Below are 15,906 nucleotides of genomic sequence, written 5' to 3'. Positions count from 1 at the left end.
GTTGCTGCTGATGCTATCCATATCCTCTAGTCTGTCATTTCCTCTAGACCCACCAGAGGTCATTTATAGACAGTTCCCTACATACCAAAGGCTTCCTCTGCCTGAGGATGTTCTCTGGGCAGAGGACCATGTTCTGTAGGGGAGGGGCAGTCAGAATTCTGGAAAGTTAACACCCCCAGGAGCAACCCTCAACCTACAAAAGACAGGAGTTGGTGATCAAACAACCCAGGTTTCTTTTCCCTTAATGAGACAGTCCTGGAGTGGGTTCTGCACAGTATCTCAGTGGGTCTCAGCAGGGCTAAGCTCCAGTCATTCACAGTGGTAACCTGATCATTGTTGTTGTTAGCTGGGCCAAGTTGGCTCCGACTCTTGGTAACGCCATGTACAACAGAACATAACATTATCTGGTCTTGTGCCATCTTCACAATCACTGGTATGCTCAAGTCCATTGTTGCAACCACTTTTTATTTTGAGAGCCTTCCAACCAAGGAGGCTTATCTTCCAATACTGTATATGACAACATTCCACTGTGATCCATAGTGTTGTCACTGATTGATCTTGGGATGTAGATCACCAGGCCTTTCTTCCTAGTCTGTCTTAGTCTGGAAGCTCTGCTGAAACCTGTCCACAATGCATGACCATGCTGGTATTTGAAACACCAGTGGTATAGCTTCTAGCATCATAGCAACATGCAAGCCACCACAGTATGACAAACTGACAGAAGGATGGTGGACCTGATCACTAACATGCCCCTATTGGCTGTCATCTTTCCCCTGTCTCAATTCTCCTCCCCAACACCATGTTTCTTGAGATCACCTCCCAGATAAACAATTTGCGCTAGAATTCTTGTCTTAGAGGTTGCTTTCTGGGTATCCTGAACTAAGACACTTGCCTTTTCCTCAGGAAATAAGGATGTATACAACACAGATCCATTTTTCTCTCTTTGTTTAACTTACTTTGACAATTACAGGAGTACATCCATATCAACACATTGTTATAAACACATCAATTTGACCTCCATTATTTGCTCCAAATGGCCATTTAATTGCTGGCTAAACTCCAACGAGTATTTCAGATAATTTCACCCCAACAATAACAAAATAATTTTCTATTTTATCTCCTTTGGGCACACTGAAACTTAACTTGATTAAATGCATGCTTAGGCAACAGCTTCTTCCTCTTTCAAAGCCAATGGTCATATACTAGAACAACTTCACATGCGGTGGAACAAAGATGGATTCTCAATAGTAGAGTCAATGCTAACACTGATATCCAAATTGATGTTAGATGAACCTGTGATCATATGGTAATAAAATTTATTCATGCTACCTGTTGATGACACCCACGGACCCTGCTCATTATGTTAAAGCTGATAACATTGTTTGAACTGGATTCTTTCCACATTAGAGCATACAGGTGTTCTGAAATCACCAAATCCTCCTTCCTCTGGAGGGCTTTCAGATCTGCCAAAAGCTCTACCAGGACATAAGTACTCAGGTATTTTGTTGTTACGGTTAAATGCTACATACGTTTTTTCTTGTGCTGTGTTTTTCTGTGGTATGTGTCTTATCTCCTTGACTGCCTTTTAATAACAGGAACCACATTGTCTCTGTCTTCATTCCTCACAAAGCCAAGGGCTCTGCAGTACCTAGTATGTGCCCAGTGAACTTGAGAGAGGTTGAGCAATTTCCTTAAGAATGAACCTGGGCTGCCAGGGGCAGGAAGGAGCATGAATACTGAGTAGCATGTCTCTCTTAAGATGCTGTTACACACTGTAGCCCCTCTGAGGTGCTAATTTTTTGTCCGTTGTTTGAGTTCAGGATGACGAAGCAAGTCTGCCAACTTCCATTTCCTTACCTGTTTAAAAAAAAAAAAAAAAAGACAGCATAAAATTTGTCATCACCCAGCATGCCCTAGAAGTTGTAAAGATCAATTGGATAAAATCTTTAAAAGTATGGTCAAAGGGAAATACAAAACCACACACAGGAGTATATTTCTAATATTTTTGCTAACAACACCTTGTACATAGGCAACACACATCAGGAAAACATTCATGTTCTCAGTTCCTTGAGAAAAGCTCTGCTCTTTCATGGCCCAAATTTTCAAATCTCTGTCCCTTTCTAAGCTGGGCCTCAAAGATGTACTCTTTATTTGTTTGTTTTCAACTACTCTTGAAGGACAACGGGGCATTAGTGGCTCATTTGTAGACAGCAGATTTATGGTTTTGAGGGGCTGGCGATATGATGACAGCAGAAATCCAGAGACAATGTTTAGCAGGCTAGAGGGAAAAATATTAATCCGGGGGGAGGGAGCTTGTTCCCAGGAGGGTGGGAGCTCCACAGTGTCCGATGAAAGAACAGGTAGAAGGAGGGTTTAATTTGGTTCTCATTTACCCAAACTCATGTTGACACAGGAGCTACTTGCTGATTAAAGTTGTTAAGGTGGAGTTTTCCATAAAAAAAAAGAAAGAGACTTCTTTCAGGGACACCTGCATTTTATTTACTGTGATAGAAACATCAGAAAATTCCCAGGGGTGACTCTAAGCTAAAGCTCAGAAGAAAACATCTCAGTGGTATTACAGCAAAATGGCCCATCCTTGGTCTCCATTAAAACAAGCAAAAAACACATTCAGTTTAGCTTTTCTTAGATTGGGGGAAGATAGAGCACAGGGAAGGGAGGATTATAGGGCTTTCGTCATCACGTGTCTTCTAGCCTTGCCTCCTGGACGCAGGTAGATGCTTCGCAGAAACACAAGGCGGTCCAAGCCAGGTGGTCAGCAGCAGCAAGGCACAAAGGGGCGAGGGTGCCCAGAGAGGGGGTCCCCAGGGGGAGGCAGGAGTCAGGTGGAAGGGCAGCCCCATGTCCAGCTTGGGTGGCTGTGGGCACTGTGAGGGGAGTTTGGAGCCAATGGGCTCATTAGTACCTGGTTATGACTGCAACCAACCTGATGGCAAACAGGCTATCAAAGCCCTTGTCAGCACTCCTGAATGGGACAAAGAAAAGGCGCATTAATGATTAACTCCGCTAAAAGCTCTGGCTTTTGTATTCCGTGGTGCCTGACCTATCTGGCTGCCATGTGACCAGCCGGGCCATTTTCTCGCAGATTGGTGAAAGCTAGTGAGCAAACACAGGTGGTTCCGAGTTGGCTGTGCTGTCAGGGACAACCGCGGACAGCACCAGCTATGCTGGCGAAATGAGTGGCTCTGTTTGCCTCCAGTTCTGCTTCCTGGTGATCCTACTTTCTAAGTCAAATGTCATTTTGAACTCATTCTCGATTCTTCACAGGAGGTGCTAAAAAGGGGAGAAGCCCCTCCAAGTGGGAAAGGGAGCACCATGTTCTTTGAACCCCACAATAACATTTGGTGACCAAAGGCAGAGGCCGGGTAAACTAATTAAAACCTCACAGATCTTTAATTCTGTTCGACAGCAAACTGTTCTTCTAAAAGGAAATTATTTCGGTGATCCTAACCAAATAGGTGAGCCACAAAAATGACATCACAAATCTGCTAGTGTGGTCCCCCACTCGGCACCCGACGCGGTGGGGGAGGAGGGACACTCAGAGACAGTCCTTTAGAGTCAGCACCGACTCTTGTCCTCCTGGAGCCCTTGCAAGGCTGACCTTGCCTTGTTGTGGTTCAGAGTCAAGGTCCCTCTAGTGGTATTATTTGCTTAAATGCATTTCTTTCTTGGCCCACATCTGGCTGACTTTCCTGTCTTGTTCAAATATTTATATGTGTGTATTATTGCACGCTGCTTCAACTGCTCACAATCGCACCAGCAGCCATAAAGCACAGATTATCAGCATGAGGTGATAAAGGCCCTTTGAGTCAACACCAGAAATGAACAGAAAATGAAATAAAGTTATAAAAAGAGGACAGCATAAATGTCTACAAGTATATCAGTCTGTAGACATTCAAGCAATTAGGTACAATAGGAAGGACATTGTATCGCAGCTAACAGTACTGCTGACATGGTTACCAATGTTGGATATTTAAATACAGCATTCTGCCTTATTCCTAGTTAAAGGGAACAAACAAACAAACAAACAATCCCCATGCGGCCTTTCCACTCGGATGCAGCTCAGAGTGCCCAATGCCAGATCAAACACAGCTGCCGAGCACAGGCATCACTGTTGCTTCCTGAATGGTGCTGACCACGGAGCGAGCCTGAGCAGCCTCCACAGACCCAAACAGCCTGGGGAGGCCACTACAATCTGTCAGCGGTGTGTGTTTGGGTCTTAGTGGGGTTTATTCTGCACATTTCCACATGGTTGCTAAACTTTAATTTTTTTTTTTTTTAGGTTATAAAGATAATAACATTACAGGCCCCAGCTGCTGGGGAGAGTTACTTACCACTGGATGCAAGCAGAATTTCCGCCTTCTGTGAGGTAGGCCGGAGTTCAATTCCTGGCCTATGCACACCACGCAGAGCTACCACCTGTCTGTCAGTGGAGGCTTGCAAGTTGCTGTGGTGCCGAATGTGTTCCAGACTGAGTTGGAACCGGAAGAAAGGCCTGGCGATTTACTTTTGAAAATCAGCCAGTGAAAACCCTGTGGTTCACAAATCCAGGTTGAAATGGATCATGGGAATGGGGCAAGGCCAGGCAGCATTTCGCTCTGTTGTTCAAGGGGACACCTTAAGGCAGGTTGGTAGCAACAAGGAGAAGCAGCCAAAAACAACCAGCACAAACAAAGCCGTGTTGATTTCAATGTTATCAAACAATTTCCGCTGATAATTGCTTTTTCCCTTGCAAATACATACAGACTGGTGGTGTCACTTTTGCCTATCACTTAGGGCACGAGAATCATAGTTTAATAAAAACTGTTCAGTAGCCAAACCAGAAATAAAAGATTATGAGAAGAACTATTGTGGAAACTGACATACAGGAACATTTTTATGTGGCTGGTCTGAAAACTCAGCTCTAGGTTTTTTTCCCCAAAGCTTTTATCGCCCTTTATGTTGTTTAACAATTAAAAAAGGTATAATTGCATTCCTTAAATTCCTAGAAAAGTTAAGGGTACAGATAAGGTATCATAGATCACCCACTGGTAAAATTTAATTGAAGCTTGAATAATAATTCCTGACTGATCTTTGTCAGAAAACTACTCTTTCACATGTCTGTGAAAGTTTTCAAGTCATTTATTTATTTGGAAAAATTTAATACATGAAAAAGAAAAATATTAACAAAATACCCAGTACTTATATGTGCCAAACGCTGTTCTAAGCACTGTTCCCATATTTATTCTCTGATCCTCATAACAAACCTATAAGATATGTCCTGTCATCCCCAGTTTGCGGAGAGGCTAAGTAACTTACCCAAGGTCACCCAGCGAGTGAGTGGCACAATTGTCATTTAACCCAGGCAACCTAATTGCCAAAAAAATAAAAAGTTAGTCTCCCTCCCACCTCTGTGCCCCAGTCCTCAAGTGTTTACCGGGGTATTTTTCTAAAGATAATAAGATATGCATGTATACATATTCACACATACATATATATATAAGTGTGTGTGTGTGCATATATACATATAAAACCTGTAAACCAGGTGCCCTTGAGTCAATTCCGACTTATGGTGATGCCACGTGTGTCACGGTGGAACTATACTCCACGGGTTTTCAATGGCTGATTTTTTTGAAGAAAACCATCAGGCCTTTCTTCTGAGTCATCTCTGGGTGAACTTAAAGCTCTAATTTTTTGGTTAGCAGAAAAACATGTTAACTGTTTGCACCATCTAGAGAAATATATATATATCTATCAAATATACATATATAAAACCCACTGCTGTCGAGTTGATTCTGACTCATAGTGACCCTATAGGACAGAGTAGAACTGCCTAGTAGGGTTTCCAAAGAGTAGCTGGTGGATTCGAACTGCTGACCTTTTGGTTAGCAGCCAAGCTTTTAATCACTGAGCCACCTGGAATCCATACACACACACACACACACACACACACACACACACACACACGTATGTTTTTTCCATCTATCATTATGTTGTTTATTGGTCTAGTTGTGAGGATTTTTGTTTTCTTTATGTTGAGGTGTAATCCATACTGAAGGCTGTAGTCTTTGATCTTCATCAGTAAGTACTTCAAGTCCTCTTTACTTTTAGTGAGTGAGGTTGTATCATTTGCATATCACAGGTTGTTAATGAGTCTTCCTCCAATTCTAATGTCAAGTTCTTCTTTACGTAGTTCAGCTTCTTGGATTATTTTTTCAGCATACAGACTGAATAAGTATGGTGAGAGGATACAACACACTATTCCTGACTTTAAACCATAGGAATCAAATTGATCACATCTGTGAAAAAGATGATAGAGAAGCTCAATATCAATATCAACACCAGGGGCCCCACTGTGGAACAGACCATCAGTTGCTCATATGCAAGCTCAAGTTGAAACTGAAGAAAGTTAGAGCCAAAATATGAACTTGAGCATATCCCACCTGAATTTAGAGATCTTTTTTTTCTTTTTTCTCAATAATAGTTTTGACTCATTGAACACTAATGACTGAAGACCAGATGAGTTGTGGAAAGATAGCAAGGACATCAGAGGTGAAGAAAGCAAAATGATATTTAAAATACAGGAATGAAGGAAAAGACCAAAATGGATGTCAGAAGAGACTCTAAAACTTGCCCTTGAATGTAGAACAGCTAAAACAAAGGGAAAAAATGATGAAGTAAAAGTGTCGAACAGAAGATTTCAAAGGGCGACTCTAGTAGACAAAGTAAAGTATTATAATGAAATGTGCAAAGACCTGGAATTAGAAAGCCAAAAGGGAAGAACGCACTCAGCATTTCTAAAGTTAAAAGAACTGAAGAAAAAATTCAAGCCTTGAGTTACCATATTTAAAGATTTTATAGGGAAAATATTAAATGATGTAGGAAGCATCAAAAGAAAATGGAAGGAATACACAGAGTCACTATACTAAAAAAATTGGTCGATGTTCAACGATTTCAGGAGGTAGCATATGATAAGGAACCAATGGTACTGAAGGAAGAAGCCTAAGTCACACTGAAGGCATTGATGGAAAACAAAGCTCCAGGAACTGACAGAATACCAGTTGAGATGTTTCAAATGGATGCAGTGCTGGAAGTGCTCACTCATCTATGCCAAGCAATTTGGAAGAGAGCTACCTGGCCAACCAACTGAAAGAGATCCACATTTATGCTTATTCCCAAGAAATTTGATTCAACCAAATGCAGAAATTATTGAATAATATAGTTAATACCATATGCAAGTAAAATTTTGCTGAAGATTATTCAAAAGCACCTGCAGTAGTATATAAACAGAGAACTGTCAGAAATTAAAGCTGAATTCAAAAGAGGACTTAGAATGAGGGATATCATTGCTGATGTCAGATAGACCATGGCTGAAAGCAGAGAATACCAGAAAGATGTTTACCTGTATTTTATCAACTGTACAAAGGTGTTCAACTGTGTGGATCATAACAAATTATGGATAATATTGAGAAGAATGGAAATCCCAGAACACTTAATTGTGCACATGAGGAATCTACACATGGGTCAAGAGGCAGTCATTTGAACAGAACAAAGGAATACTGCAAGGTTTAAAGTCAGGAAAGGTGTGCATCAGGGTTGTATCCTTTCACCATACTTATTCAATCTTTATGCTGACTAAATAATTCAAGAAGCTGGACTATACAAAGAAGAATGGAGCATCAGGATTGGAGGAAGACTCATTAACAACCTGCATTATGCCAATGATACAACTTTGGTTGCTGTAAGTGAAGATGACTTAAAGCACTTACTGATGAAGATCAAAGACTACAGCCTTCAGTATGGATTACACCTCAACATAAAGAAAACGAAAATCCTCCCATCAGCACCTAACAACAATAACATGGGGAAATGTTGAATGACAAAGGAAACATCAAAAGAAGATGGAAGGAACACACAGAGTCATCGTACCAATAAGACTCGGTCTATGTTCAACCATTTCAGGAGGTTATATGTGATCAAGAACCAGTGGTACTGAAGGAAGAAGTCCAACCTGTACTGAAAGCATTGGTGAAAAATAAGCCTCCAGGAACTGACAGAATACCAACTGAGATGTTTCAACAAACATATGAGGCTCTGGAGGTGCTCACTCATCTATGCCAAGGAATTTGGAAGCCAACTACCTGGCCAACTGACTGGGAGAGATCCATATTTGTGCCCATTCCAAAGAAAGAAGATTCAATAGAGTGCAAAAGTTATTGGTCAACGTCACCAATATCACACACAAGTAAAATTTTGCTGAAGATTATTTAAAAGCTATTGCAGCAGTACATTGCGGGCAGCTGCTGGAAATTCAACTTGCATTGAGAAGAGGATGTGGAATGACGAGTATCATTGCTGATGCCAGATGGATCTTCGCTGAAAGCAAGAATACCAGAAAAATGTTTACCTGTGTTTTATTGACTATGCGAAGGCATTCGACTATATGGATCACAACAAATTTGGATGACAATGCAAAGAATGGGAATTCCGGGACAGTTAATTATGCTCATAAGGAACCTGTACATAGACCAAGAGGCAGTTGTTTGAACAGAGCAAGGGGATACTATGTGGTTTAAAGTCAGGAAAAGGGTGTTGTATCCTTTCACCATACTTATTCATTCTGTATGCTGAGCAAATAATCCAAGAACCTGGACTACATAAAGAAGAACATGGCATAAGGATTGGAAGAAGATTAATTAACAACCGTCAATACGAAGATGACACAATCTTGCTTGCTGAAAGCAAGAGGACTTGAAACACTTACTGATGAAGATCAAAGACTACAGCCTTCAGTATGGATTATACCTCAACATTAAAAAAAAAAAAAATCCTCACAACTGGACCAATAAGCAACATCATGATAGATGGAGAAAATATTGACGTTGTCATGGACTTCATTTTACTTGGATCCACAATCAATGCCCATGGAAACAGCATGGGAGGGGTCAAGTGGCAGCACTCTATTTACAAGGACAAGGTGGGCATGGTTACTGTAATGGATAGCAGTCAAAGCAGTAATCAGAATAGTGTGACTGGTATGGACTTATGGCTTTGGCTACTTGGTCATGATGTCTCTAGAAGTGAAATAATGGAAAACCTGCTAAATTATTTGCTGGATCTGTACAAGCAGAAGAAATCTAGGTAGAGAACTGCAGAACAGACAGTCGTGGCTCCTCAATCAATCCCTAGACTTAACCCAATTTATAGACCCAAACTCCTTGAACGAAGGGAAGGCTAAGCCCCCTGAGGAAGGACCCTGCTCCAAACTAAACCAAACCTGTTGCTGTTCAGTAGATTTTGACTCCTTGCTACCCTATAGGACAGAGTAGAACTGCCCACATACAGTTTCCACGAAGCAGCTGATGAGTTCAAACTGCCAGCATTTTGGTTAGCAGCCAAGCTTTTAACCACTGCCACAGAAGGACCCCAGGACCCCACTACATGGCTAAAAATTTGTACCGTTAATTTTTCTCCCATTCTTCCCCAAAGGGATCTACCACCTTTTACAAGAGTTACTGTTCTTTGGGAAAGAGGAAATAAACAGACTTTTGGGGGATTACTGGACACTGGGTCTGAACTGACAAGTTCTAGGGAGGCCCAAAATGCCACTCTTGCCCACCTCTCAGAATGGGAAGTGGTATATGGAGGTCAGGTTATTAATGTAGTATTAATGTAGTCTCACTCAGGTTCATCTAACAGTGGGTCCAGTGGGTCCCCAAACCTATCCTGTACTGATTTTCTCAGTTCCAGAATGCATAATTGGAATAGATATACTCAGCGCTGTCAGTACCCCCACACTGGACCCCTGACAAGCAGAGTAAGGGCCATGATGGTAGGAAAAGCCAAGTGAAAGCCATTAGAACTGCCACTAAGAAAAACAGTAAACTGAAAGCAATACCACATTCCTGGGGGGATGGTAGAGATTCCCGGCACCATCAAGGACTTGAAGGATGCAGGGGTGGCGATTCCACCAAATCCCCATTCAAGATGCCTATTTGGCCTGTGCAAAAAACAGATGGATCCTGGAGAATGATAGTGGGTTATTGTAAACTTAACCAGGTGGTGACTCCAATTGCAGACGTGACTCTTCCAGATGTGGTTTCATTGCCTGAGTAAGTTAATACATCTCCTGGCACCTGGTATGCTGTTACAGGCATACCTCGGACGTATTGCTGGTTCAGTTCCAGACCACCTCATTATAGCTAATATCTCAATAAAGCAAGTCATATGATATTTTGTTTTCTGGTGCATCTAAAATTTACGTTTACACTATACTGTAGTCTGTGAAGTGTGCAATAGCATTATGTCTAGAAAAACAATGCATATACCTTAATTAAAAACACTTTATTGCTAAAAAGTGCTAACCATCATCTGAGCCTTCAGCCAGTCATAATCTTTTTGCTGGTGGGGACCTTGTTTTGATGTTGATGGCTAGTGACTGATCAGGGTGGTGGTTACTGAAAGGTAGGGTTAACGGTGGAAATTTCTTAAAATAATACAACAGTGAAGTTTGCCACATTGATTGAGTCTTCCTTTCACGGAAGATTTCTCTGTAGCATGCGATACTGTTTACCCACGGCAGAACTTCTGTCAAAATTGGAGTCAGTTCTCTCAAACCCTGTCACTGCTTTATCAACTAAGTTTATGTAATATTCTAAATTCCCTGTTGTCATTTCAATAATGTTCACAGCATCTTCACTAAGAGTAGATTCCATCTCAAGAAATTATTTTCTTTGCTCATCCAAAAGAAGCAACTCCTCATCTGTTAAAGTTTTATCATGAGATTGCAGCAATTCAGTCACATCTTCAGGCTCCACTTCTAATTCTAGTTCTCTTGCTATTTCCACCACATCTGCATTTATTTCCTCCACTGAAGTCTTGAACCCCTCAAAGTTATCCATGAGGTTTGGAATCAACTTCTTCCAAACTCCTGTTAATGTTGGTATTTTGACCTCCTCCCATGAATCACAAATGTTCTTAATGGCATCTGGAATGATGAATATTTTCCAGAGGGTTCAATTTCCTTTGCCCAGATCCGTCATAAGAATCACAATCTATGACACCTATAGCCTTATGAAATGTATTTCTTAAATAATAAGACTTGAAAGTCAAAATTACTCTTTAATCCATGGGTTGCAGAATGGATGTTGTGTTAGCAGGCATGAAAAGAACTTTTCTTTTATATACCTCCATGAGAGCTCTCAAGTGACCAGGTGCATTATCAATGAGTAATAAAATACTTGGAAAGGAATCTTTTTTTTTTTTTTTTTTCTGAGCAGTAGGTTTCAACAGTGGGCTTCAAATATTCAGTGAACCATGTTGTAAACTGCTGTGCTGTCGTCCAGGTTTTGCTGTTCCATTTATAGAGCACAGGCAGAGTAGATTTAGCATAATTCTTAAGGGCACCGGGATTTTTGGGGTACTAAGTGAGCATTGGCTTCAACTGAAAGTCACCAGCTGCATTAGCCCCTAATAAGAGAGTCAGCCTGTCCGTTAAAGCTTTGAAGCCAAGTATTGACTTCTCCTCCCTAGCTATGAAGGTCCGAGATGGCGTCTTCTTCCAGTACAAGGCTGTTTCGTCTACATTGCAAATCTGTCATTTAGTGTAGCCAGATCTCCTGGAGAACTTGCTGGAGCTTCTACATCCGCTCTTGCTGCTCCACTTTGCACTTTTATGTTATTATGGAAAAGGCGTCTTTCCTTAAACCTCGTGAATCAACCTCTGGCAGCTTCAAACTTTTCTTCTGAAGCTACTCACCTCTCTCGGCCTTTGTAGAATTAAAGAGAGTTAGGGCCTTGCTCTGTATTAGGCTTTGGCTTAAGGGAATGTTGTGGCTGGTTTGATCTTCTATACTGACGCTAAAACTTTTTCAGCATCAACAATTAGGTTGTTCTGCTTTCTTGTTATTTGTGTGTTCACTGGAGTAGCACTCTTAATTTCCTTCAAGAACTTTTCCTTTGCATTCACAACCTGGCTAACTGTTTGGCACAAGAGGCCCAGCTTTTGGCCCATCTAGGCTTTCAACATGCCCTCCTCACTAAGTTTAATCATTTCTAGCTTTTTATTTAAACTGAGAGATGAGTGATTTTCCTTTCACTTGAACACTTAGAGGCTGTTGCAGAGTTATTAATTGGCCTAATTTGAACATTGTGATGTCTCAGAGAATAAGGAGGCCAAAGAGAGGGAGAGAGATGGGGGAATAGCCAGTCAGTGGAGCAGTCAGGACACACAACATTATTGATTAAGTTCTCACATGGATGTCGTTTGTGGCACCCCCAAAAAGTTACAATAGTAACATCAACATCACTGATCACAGATCGCCCTAACACATATAATAATAATGAAAAAGTTTAAAATTATGTGAGGATTACTAAAAGGTGACACAGAGACATGAAGTGAGCACATGCTATTGGTAAAATGGCGCTGATAGAGTTGCTCGAAGCAGGGTTGCCACAAACCTTCAATGTGTAAAAACTGCAATATCTGCAAAGCACAATAAAGGAAAGCACAATAAAGCAAAGCACGATAAAATGAGGTAGGCCTGTATATACTTTATTGGTTTACTTCTCTACAGAACCCAGCCCAAGACACGAGGGATCATTGTGGTAATGAAAATGTTTTGTATCTTGAGCGTATTAATGTCAATATCCTGGCTGTGATACTGTATTATAACTCTGCAAGACGTTACCTGTCACTGGAGGAAACTAAGTAAAGGGGTATGTGGGATCTCTCTGTATGAGCTTTCACAACTTCATGTGAATTCACAATTATCTCAAGCTAAAGTGTTTTGTTTAAAAAAAAAAAAAAAAAAAGGCTGCTCTTAGCCCAAGACAGGAACCATTCCCGAAGCCAACTCTTCAGACAGGGATTGGATGGGACAATGGGATAGGAAAAGATGCCGGTGAAGAATGAGCTTCTTGGATCAAGTAGACACTTGAGACTATGTTGGCATCTCCTATCTGGAGGGGAGATGAGAGGGCAGAGGGGGTCAGAAGCTGGTGGAATGGACACGAAAAGAGAGAGTGGAGGGAAGAAGGGGGCTGTCTTATTAGGGGGAGAGGAATTAGGAGTATGTAGCAAGGTGTATATAAATTTTTGTATGAGAGACTGACTTGATTTGTAAACTTTCACTTAAAGCACAATAAAAATTAAAAAAAGCCTGCCCGCTTTTAAAAAATATTGACTTCTGAGATGTTTTAAGCCAGAAAATAGCTGCATAAAAACATGAAAAACAACTGCATCCCGTGTCCTTAAATTCACCAACAGCTTTACACGTACTCACAGGTGCAGCATCCGTGTCTTCCTTCCGCGTTGTTGCTGTCTGTTGGCAGGTGCCGTGGAGCTGATTCCGACTCACAGCAATCCAATGTGACAGAGGAGAACTGCCTCACGGTGTTCACTGGGCTGCAACTTCTATGATAGCAGATCTCCAGGTCTTACCTTCTGCAGAGCCGCGGGGCAGCATTACCATCACACCACCAGGTCTCCTTACTCCCAAAGCCAGGCAGATAGCCAAGACCCTCTGCAGAAACAAAATGGATTGCAAAAATAACTGTTAAATTTCACACCAAGATAATTTGTTGAAAACGATAGGTTAGTCACGGTATGTAATACCTTAAATGACATTTAACTGTTAAGAATACCTTTCACGAGGGTACGCAATCATAATTTAAAAACATAGATCACTTAGTTTATCATTTCTATAGATTTGAAAACAACATTATTAGCTCTAGACATGGTTATCAACATAAATAAAAGAGCAGAGGAAGAGTGGGTGGTGAATTTATATGTGTTTACTTATGGTTTACCCATCAAGATAGGAACTGATGCACCATCGAGTATTAAAATACTAAGGGACCGTAATGACACTTTAATTAATGTATCTTTTGTAAATTACAAATCAAGCCGATATTATTCGCTTCTCTCTAGCCCTACCTTTCCATGAAAGAAAGAAATAGCTTCATGAAATGAAAGGTTTATTGCAGTCCATTTTCCAGGCCATTAACAATGTAGACGTGTTTAGTGAGGACTCTGCCCTTGGACAAAGCCACCTTCTGATGCTTCGTGCATCCTGCCATGGACCCCAGCTCACTCTGTAATGACCACTTGCCCCTGGCTGACTAGCAAGGAAGAGCATCTGTTAGTACTCAAACTACCCTGCTCTGGAGTACAGTGAGTGTCCCCTCATTGGCAGAGGGGGCCTCATACCTTCTTTTAGCTCACAGCTGCTTCATAACCACATTAGCACTTGAGGTCTCCTGAGCCCCACAAACACTTCAGTTCCCAGAGGGAGCCAACTCTTTGTGAAAGTGTAAGGAGGGAAGTGATATGATGTTAATCGATACACCCAGTGATAAATGTTTATCTTGAGCAGAAAGCAAATAAAGGCAGGTTAGAGAGCCCTTTATTGCCTGCCGTGTGGTCAGATCCACTGTCAATAACTGGAGTCTCTTCCAGGTCACATGGCATAAAAGTTTAACATTTTGTTGTTGTTGTTGTTGAAATGCTGAGAACTGGTTGCAAAAGTTTATCAAGCCTATTGTTGCTGTTAGTTGCCATCAAGTCGGCCCCCAACTCATGGCAACCATATGCACAGCAGGATCAAACCACTGTGATCTATAGAAGTTTTTTTAAATTTTTATTGTGCTTTAAGTGAAAGTTTACAAATCAAGTCAGTCGCTCACACAAAAACTTATATACACCTTGCTAAAAAAAAACACCCACTGCCACATACTCCCAATTGCTCTCCCCCAATAAGACAGCCCGCCCCCTCCGTCCACACTCTCTTTTCATGTTAATTCTGCCAGCTTCTAACCCCCTTTACCCTTTCATCTCCCCTCCAGATAGGAGATGCCAACATAGTCTCAAGTGTCCACCTTGATCCAAAAAGCTCGCTCCTCACCAGCATCCCTCTCCATCTCATCGTCCAGTCCAATTCCTGTCTAAAGAGTTGGCTTTCGGAATAGTTCCTGTCCTGGGACAACAGAAGGTCTGGGGGCCATGACCACCGGATCCTTCTAGTCTCAGTCAGGTCATTAAGTCTGGTATTTTAACGATAATTTGAAGTCTGCATCCCGCTGCTCTCCTGCTCCCTCAGGGGTTGTCTGTCGTATTTCCTGTCAGGGCAGTCATCGGTTGTGGCCAGGCACCATCTAGTTCTTCTGGTCTCAGGGTGATGTAGCCTCCAGTTTATGTGGCCCTTTCTGACTCTTGGGCTCATAATTACCTTGTGTCCTTGGTGTTCTTCATTTTCCTTTGACCCAGGTGGGTTGAGACCAATTGATGCATCTTAGATGGCTGCTTGCTAGCGTTTAAGACCTCAGACCCCACTCTCCAAAGTGGGATGCAGGATGTTTTCTTAACAGATTTTATTATGCCAATTGACTTAGATGTCCCCTGAAACCATGGCCCCCAAACCCCTGCCCCTGCTACGCTGGGCTTCGAAGCATTCAGTTTATTCGGGAAACTTCTTTGCTTTTGGTTTAGTCCAGTTGTGCTGACTTCCCCTGTATTGTGTGTTGTCTTTCCCTTCACCTAAAGTAGTTTTTATCTAATATCTAATTAGTGAATACCCCTCTCCCACCCTACCTCCCATCCCCCTCTCATAACCGTCAAAGAATATTTTCTTCTCAGTTTAAGCTATTTCTCAAGTTCTTATAATAGCAGTCCTATACAATATTTGTCCTTTTGCAACTGACTAGTTTCACTCAGCATAATGCCTTCCAGATTCTTCCATGTTATAAAATGTTTCACAGTTCATCATTGTTCTTTATCAATGTGTAGTATTCCACTGTGTGAATATACCATAATTTATTTATCCATTCATCCATTGATGGTCACCTTGGTTGCTTCCATCTTTTTTACAATTGTAAACAGTGCTAAAATGAACATGGGAGTGCATATATCTG

The sequence above is a fragment of the Elephas maximus genome, chromosome 25, assembly GCF_024166365.1.
Source record: "Elephas maximus indicus isolate mEleMax1 chromosome 25, mEleMax1 primary haplotype, whole genome shotgun sequence".
Lineage (NCBI taxonomy): Eukaryota > Metazoa > Chordata > Mammalia > Proboscidea > Elephantidae > Elephas > Elephas maximus.
The sequence above is the reverse complement of the archived record's forward strand: the minus strand, read 5'-3'. Positions refer to the sequence as shown.